This window comes from Vespa crabro, chromosome 10, assembly GCF_910589235.1.
Source record: "Vespa crabro chromosome 10, iyVesCrab1.2, whole genome shotgun sequence".
NCBI lineage: Eukaryota > Metazoa > Arthropoda > Insecta > Hymenoptera > Vespidae > Vespa > Vespa crabro.
This window is the reverse complement of record NC_060964.1, coordinates 5,189,061-5,196,820: the sequence shown is the minus strand read 5'-3', so window position 1 is coordinate 5,196,820 and position 7,760 is coordinate 5,189,061. Positions and strand designations below refer to the sequence as shown.

Sequence of the window (7,760 nt, the reverse complement as noted above, 5' to 3'; positions counted from 1 at the left end):
ATAGATATTGAAACTGCGAATTCCTTATTACGTACTGCCGTTAGATGAAAGATAATGATGATTCGTAGCCGCGAACTTTGCTACCGTGCAAAATCGTTTCCTCTCGCGTAACCCGCGGCCACTTATTACATGCCTCGTTCGCGACTCGTCGCACGTAATGGATATTGATTGTTCGTGGTATCCCACCGTTTATCTACTCTCTGATCTACTTCAAGGTCCAATCGTGTGAATTCGATGTTGATTTCTTTATGAGCACGAATTTCTATATATCTTTCGTTTCTTTGGACATTTCGTATGAGTGCAAAAAAAAAGAAGAAGAAGAAGAAGAAGAAGAAGAAGAAGAAGAAAAGAACAATTTTTATCATATAAGCGTTCAAATACGTTAATAGGAATAATTGTATAACATTTTCTGAAAGATAAATAAAGAGAAAAGAAAGGGTACGAGTTAAAAAAAAAAAAAAAATGAAAAAGAAAAGAAAAGAAAAGAAAAGAAAGAAAGAAAAAAAAAGAAAAAAAAGAGGAAAGAAAATAAAGTAGGTGACAGAATGGCGCCAAAGTCTTGCACAAACACAAAAAAATATGTGTATGAATCAAATATATACTCTTACACATTACACGTATACGTGTTTTTAAGTTAGTGTATACACCTGTGTACACATTACAGGCAACTTAATGAGAAAGTCACTGGAAAGAGAGTAGACGAGAGTATGTACACGGTGATCGACGAAGTTCCACGCGGCACCGGCTACCTCAAAGGCGTGGCGATGGTGGTTGCTTGTCGGTTTCTTACCACATTCATCCTCCGCGAGATGTATTATTTATCAGAAGAACCACCAAGTCTTCTCTTGGTCGCGCGAGTTCCCCGACCGACGTAAGTTCTCACGAACACTCTTACATATACACTCTATACTACATGATTCTATTTTTGGAACAACGAATCCTCAACTCGACCGGCGTGTCAAACTTAAAATAGTTTACTATTTATGGAATATTTTTTTAATCATTTTCTCAATATCTTTATTTATGTCTTGTAGATAATATTATATACCTCGTATAGGATATTTATTACGTAAAAGGTTACACAGTATTTTTTTTTTTTTTTAATAAACTTTTAAAAATAACGATACTCTACGCACTGTTAATATTTCCCCGTGATAGTTTCGCAATGGAGAATGTATAAATGATTTTCATTGGCTCTTCCACGAATAATCGTAAATTCCTTAGTTATTTCTTTACGTCGTTAGTCGAGGTTCGTGAAACGAATGCTCTAATTACGTTCTCTGTCTTCTCCGCCGCTATACGTGATCGTGATTGTATTATATTTGCGGCTCGTATGTGTCGGCTTTGCTAGCGCTAGAAATATCTTTCAAAATTATATTCCGTTAGATCTCTGATAAATAATATACTTGGGAAAAAAGTTCATTGCCTGGATAAATATTATCGGGAGAGAATTATGTCGTTTTAAAAGTAAGATTAAAATCTTATTATCAGCACCTGCCACGTTCGAGATTCTCTTTGCCAAGAAGGGATGTGTACGTTCATTTGTATGTCCTGTGTATGTGAACGGCGCTCGCACTTTCGCAATACAATGGTAAGACTAACGTTGATTTTCATTCTCTATGATGCGTTTGCGTGGTAGCGATAAAAAAAAAAAAAAGAAGTACTGATAAAAAGAAGAGAAAGAAAAGGAAGAAAAGGAAGAAGAGGAAGAAGAGGCAATGCACCGAACGAAGCACGTGGACTCCTATACGCTCGTTCATACAGTTGACATTTAAATACATTATCATAATAATGCAAGCGGGTGCATGTTAAGTTAATATCATTATACCTTCTTCTATGTCGAGCTGGTGCGAGCGTGCGCTCAAGACGGTAGTTCCTCTTTTACGAGAATGAGAGAAAGAAATAAAGAAAGAAAAAGAGAGATAGAGACAAATTGAAAGAAGAAAAGAGAAGACGCTCGCTTTGCTCTTTCAGGATATAAAAAAAACAAGGAGAATACGTTTGCCTAAGCACCGTTCTTTTTCATTCTCTCTCTCTCTCTCTCTCTTTCTTTTATATTTTTTTCCTTCTTGGTATACGCATTTGCGACGCCTTAAGGACAGTAAGGATAATATATTTCTTGTCTGGCCGACAATTTGTTGCCATCGGACGAGGTAATCGAACACGATCGAGCCGACGTACGCGTTTTATTCTTCGCGGTACGCGTACCAACGAGATTTCGGTGCCCTTTCTCTCGTGATTTTTCATCGAGCCTCGACGTGCGGTTAAAATGGTCAGTAAGTCTGTATGCATGATGTAACTGTGTATGTAACCACATCGATCGAAATTTTCGTTTAACAAATGATGGCTTGTACGATCGAAGTAAATTGCGTTTGATCGAATTTGATTACAATAATCGACTGACTTGTTACATACCTATGTATAATATCGCTACGTTCGATTTTTTGATTTTTCAATTAAATATTGAATGTTTTTCCTCTTTACCTCTTTCTCTCTCTCTCTCTCTCTCTCTCTCTCTCTCTCTCTCTCTCTTCCCATGTGTATCTTTCATTGCTTTCCCATACGGCGGTTCTCGTCTACGGGAAGATCGACGAAGAAGTGCGTGGGTCCGGACTCGAGCGAAGAATTCTTGGAATGATACTACGTAAATTCTATCCTCTACCTCTTGAGAGAAGGAGCAAAGAAAGGAGATAAGGAGAGGAGAAAGAAGCAAAGAGAAACGTATACGATCGTACAAGAGTCTTGTATAGCTCGACAAGCTTGGACGTCCAGCGCAGTGTACGTCACAAAGAGACCGCGAGCGGCACTAGCGAGAAGGTAGATTTTTAGTGTTCGTACTAGCACGAGAGAAAGAGAGATATAGAGGAGATGGTAGAGGGGAAAGGGAAAAAGGGCTAGCCGCGGTAGGGGTATAGGAAATATATTGATATTTATTTACGACTGGTAATAATAATTGATCTTGGGGCTGCAACTCGCTCGCGGTGCCGAGACGTCCCTCTCTCTCTCTCTCTCTCTCTCTCTCTCTCTCTCTCTCTCTATCTATCTATCTATCTCTCTTTTTCTCTTTTACTCGCGAGAATGGAGGAGAAGAGAGGGAAAGAGAGAACGTCGAAGGTAGAGAGGAGCTGGAACGAAGCGAGTCCATGAGCGCTCGAGCTGGCCCAGGGCCTTACGACTTCTTTATTTCGCCCGGCCGTATATCAGGTCCAAACGAAAGGGGTTAAAGGTGTACACTCCACTGAATAAATTCGCAACCGCCTCGACTTCCAACCCTTTCTCCTTTTCTTCCTCCTCCTCCTCCTCCTTCTCCTCTTCCTCCTTTTCCTCTTCATCCTTATTCTCATCCTCTTCTTTCTCTTTTCTCTTTCTCTATCTCCTTGTCGCTCACCTTCGCCGTTTCTCGCGTCGGCCCTTTAATTCGACGGGACGCAGAAAAAAGAAAGAAAGAAAAAAAAAAAAGAAAAAAAAATGTTCAACCGTGACTAATGAGAAACGAAAACGGCCACGCGAAGCACCTTTTCTCGGTATTTAAAGTCCGTTCTCGCGATAGGAGGCGCTGGAATTAACAGGTGTCACGTGGGGTAAGCCTCTGCGAAAAGGGTGAGAAAGATCCTATCCACCTTAGCACTGGAATGATACGTTAATACGAATTACAATTTTCACGGTTCGCAAGTCATCTAGATACATATTCCCTTTTCCGCAAGAGTGTACTACGAGGATACTCGTAGTGCGGCTCGTTAGTTCGACGCGGTCGGTGAAACGTTAGGGGGCTTAAATAGCGCCATTTAATAAATACGTCGATCGTAAACTATTTCGCCTGGGATCATTAAATATCAACATATTACAAAAGCCTTTCTCTCATACCTTCTTTCATACGTTTCATTCTCCTTCTCTCTCTCTCTCTCTCTCTCTCTCTCTTTCTCTCTATCTTTCTCCCTTTCTTTATCTTTCTCTTTTTCCCATTCGCATCTCGGGCACCGTTTCTTCTTCTCTTCGTGCTGTTTCGTTCCCTCCATAGCATACTCGCAATAAATCTGCGCCTCGTGTACGCATACACACGAAAGAGAGAGAGAGAAAGAGAGAGAGAAAGAGAGAGAGAGAGAGAGAGAGAGAAAAGAAAGAAGAAGGGCTACCCTCGCGCCCGTCGCTGTCCGTCGTTCGTGTTCCGTATCTACTATTATTTCGAAAGGGCCGTCCCGACGTCTTAGACTACAACGATACCTCTCGTGTCGCGATAAAATATCCCGCTCTTACGTAGGTACGTTCAAACATATCCTATGAATATTTTTTCTTGTTCTACCTCGTGTACGTATGGTTAACTACATACGTTTTATTATCAAATTCCAACCGATTTCTTCAAAAATCATTTTTCTTCATCGTCCGAGCTTCTTCTTACGAATCACTATTACAAATCACATAAATAGAATGATCGCAGGAAAACAAACTACAAGGTTGCTTCTTTTTTGATACTAACTAACACGAGTAACACGTAATCGTTAAGGTCACTTCCGTGTCTTTGAAATATGCATAAGAGTAACTGTTACGCCCACTCAGCGAACTACGGTGAAGAACTTTCTTTTATTTGACGTCGATATTTTGTATGCACCGAACACACGATGGTTCGTTGACCTAACGAGAACTTAAAGAAAAAAAAGCAACGGAAGAAAGGTGTTCGGTCGAAGAACGCTCGGCGACATTCTCCATGCGAACGTAGAGAGAAAGAGAGAGAGAGAGAGAGAGAGAGAGAGAGAGAAAAGATTCGTAGAGATTCAACATGGTCCAATGAGTAGCGTTGCGGTTCAGCTTGGAAGTCGGTGCCTACCAAAAACGGAATGTAAAGTAGCAATTCTACAGGAGATACATATCTTCCATCAAGGTGGTCGCCGGCCGTCGAGAGGCGCTATATACAAAATACGAAAATCCTATGGACATCCTTGGGCCCAGTGAACTCCTCTCCTCTTCTTTCACAAGTCGAGAGTATAGCAGGCAGACGCTATATATCACGCCTTCTTTCGTGAATGTGTGCGTCTCTGCTCTGAGAAAAACGCATGCGCGCAAGAAAGATTTCGTGCTCGTTGGCGCGAGAGTTAAAAAGTTGAAAAGTTGCCCTTTGCGTTAGAGTTATGCGCGAGATGCGAGCAGTACTTTTGGACACTGATAAAGCGACGCAACGCCGCCGTCCTCGCGAACTGAACATATGTACATGAATCTCTACCTCGCATGTGTGAAATCTCGCGACGACGACATTGCGAGGAACGCTCGACAAAGCCACGACACCTGCCTGTTTCTCGCACCCTACTCACCAATCCACGTTTTTAGGAACCGCCCCGATTCCATCGTCCAGATAAAATCTCACCCTCTCACCCAGACTGCGCAAAGTACTAATGTGTCAACGATAAAAGGGAAAAAAAAAAAAAAAAAAAGAAAGAAAAAAAAATGCAATACGAATACAACCATTTCATTCTCGTTTTCTTTTTAATCCAGTAGGATTTGTGAAAGATATATGACCGTATCTTTGTAATTCGTACGACTTGTTCAATAATGGATTGTACATGAGTGGAATGATAAAATTTTGTAAAATAATTGACGTACTGCTTATTTCTCAAACGAAATCGCGTAATAGTAGTAGGAAAATATGACAAAGCTAATAAATTTGGCTTTCGTTCTTCAACGCGGCTTCTTATCCTCTTTTTACGTCCATCTCTCTCTCTCTCTCTCTCTCTCTCTCTCTCTCTCTTTCTCGTTTTCTTTCATTTCGTTTCGTTTCTCGGCGAATCGATAAAATTCGTCGATAAAAATAAGAATTTAGCGAGGGATTTTCACCTACCGACCGAAAATAATGCCAATCCCGTGTCTGAGTAGAATATTTTGCGCTTCTTTGAACCAAAACGCGTTCGACAACGTTGTTATCGTAATAAATAGCCGTATGGAGACTCGCTTTAAACCTCGTCCACAGGCCAAAAGGCCGCAATAAAAGTATCAATGTCTTCTCTCGCATTTCTCTTTCCCTCTCTTTTTCTCTCTCTCTCTCTCTCTCTCTCTCTTTCAGAGGAAGAGGCAAGGCCGATATGAAACCGAGCGACGCTATTTTGCCGATGCTGACACCGCAACCGCCGACGCCTAAAGCCAGCCAATAAAGGTTCAACGCGCTCGTACAAACTCCGAAGCACAAATCAAAAAGTAATGGCTAGTTAGTCGCGCCCGCCGCGTAAATGTACGCTGAGAATGACCGAGGGCGGACGTTTAACCCCTTGGCCGCGGCGATTAACCGACAAATTGGACGCGCCTCGCCATCTTTTTCGGCCGTGTCGAATCGTAGTACGATCACGGAGGTTTAAAATTTACGTTCGCGACATCGGAAGCGAGTTTTCTTCTTCGTTTACTGCCGACTTCATCCTTCCAATGGATTCCTTAAAGAAATTAAATGCAATCGACGTTACATGGTATTACATGGTAGCCGTATTTACACACTTTCGTGCCAATACGTCTTTCTCTCTTTTCCTACGTGATGACTCCTTTCGACCTCTTCTATCTCGGGCCGGCTTGAAAGTCCGGATAGATATATTTGCCCTATCACAATAATTTTCCCATACCGGGAAGCGGAAGGCCAAGTTACGCGAACTTTAACACCTCGCGTTTGCGTTTCTGACGCCTGCGAAGAGTTAATGACGTTTTTCTTTCTCTTTTTGTTTCAGGTAAGTACATCTTCGCGAGAGCAACGTCCGAAGTTGTAGGGGAAAAAAAAAAAAGAAACATATGTAGCGAAGAAGAGTAAAAGGTTACGTAAGTATAGTGCAATGCACGGAGGGAAGGAGAGAGTGATTAAAATATATAATGGCAAGAGAAAACATTAGCGTTGATTACCCTATGATTTTACTATTTCCTAGAACATGTAAATGATAGAAATGATGATCTTACTTTTGTATTATCGAACATTTTCAATATAAAAAAGAAAAAAATCTAATAAGAACAAAAGCAGTCGTTTGATATGTTCTCGATCGTTCATTGATAATAAACCGAAATGTCTGTGGTGACGCATTAAATTTCCTTCGTACTTTCACACGGCCATTGAGAGTTCAACAAGAGAGTACATCGTGAGTCTTATACCGGTCTTTCTACGGTAGCTCCTCGGGCTAACGACTAGGCGGCCCGAAGGCGAAGGTGCAACGCCAGCCACAAAGCGAGCTAGTCGAGCCAGTGCATCTAACTCAATCGCCGAGAACGCGGGTAAGAAGTTGCTAACGAAAAGGAAGGAAACGATCGTTCGCGCGCACGAGGTGCACCTCGTAGGCCGTAACACCAAGATAGCACTACCCTACGACGCCTTTATGCTTGTTAACCGTTCCGACACAGTCCACCTCGCGGCCAAGACGAGGGTGGTTACATCGTCCATCCTTTCGCCTAGCGCCAAGCTAATTATTTATCGCTCGGAGAAATAGCAACATCGATTTTCATTCGAATTTACAAGCACCACCTTCTTGGAAGTTAAATTTATTTACTACGTTAAATAAAATATAAGATGTAAAGTAATAATCATATCTTCGTGTGTTAAAAATTTAAAAGAAACAAATTCAAAAGTTACAGATTTATAAATTATTAGATTTTCAAATCTTTTATTAGATTCATTGATCGAATATCGATTTGATTATTGAGAAACACGTGTCTCGTGATAGACTGTAAAGTAATAAGATTTCTTTCATAAAAATTTTAAATCAAAGAGCTATCGGTATGATTTACGAAGGAATATTTGATGGCATTCA

General features: G+C 41.1%; 1 long non-coding RNA gene across 1 annotated transcript; it reads left to right on the top strand.

The window, feature by feature from the left end:
- The first annotated feature begins 770 nt into the window (after positions 1-770).
- On the top strand, positions 771-6,736 carry LOC124427470. The gene is made up of 2 exons (XR_006942970.1): positions 771-871; positions 6,696-6,736. It is a non-coding gene; the product is annotated as an uncharacterized LOC124427470 (long non-coding RNA).
- The last annotated feature ends 1,024 nt before the right edge of the window (positions 6,737-7,760 follow it).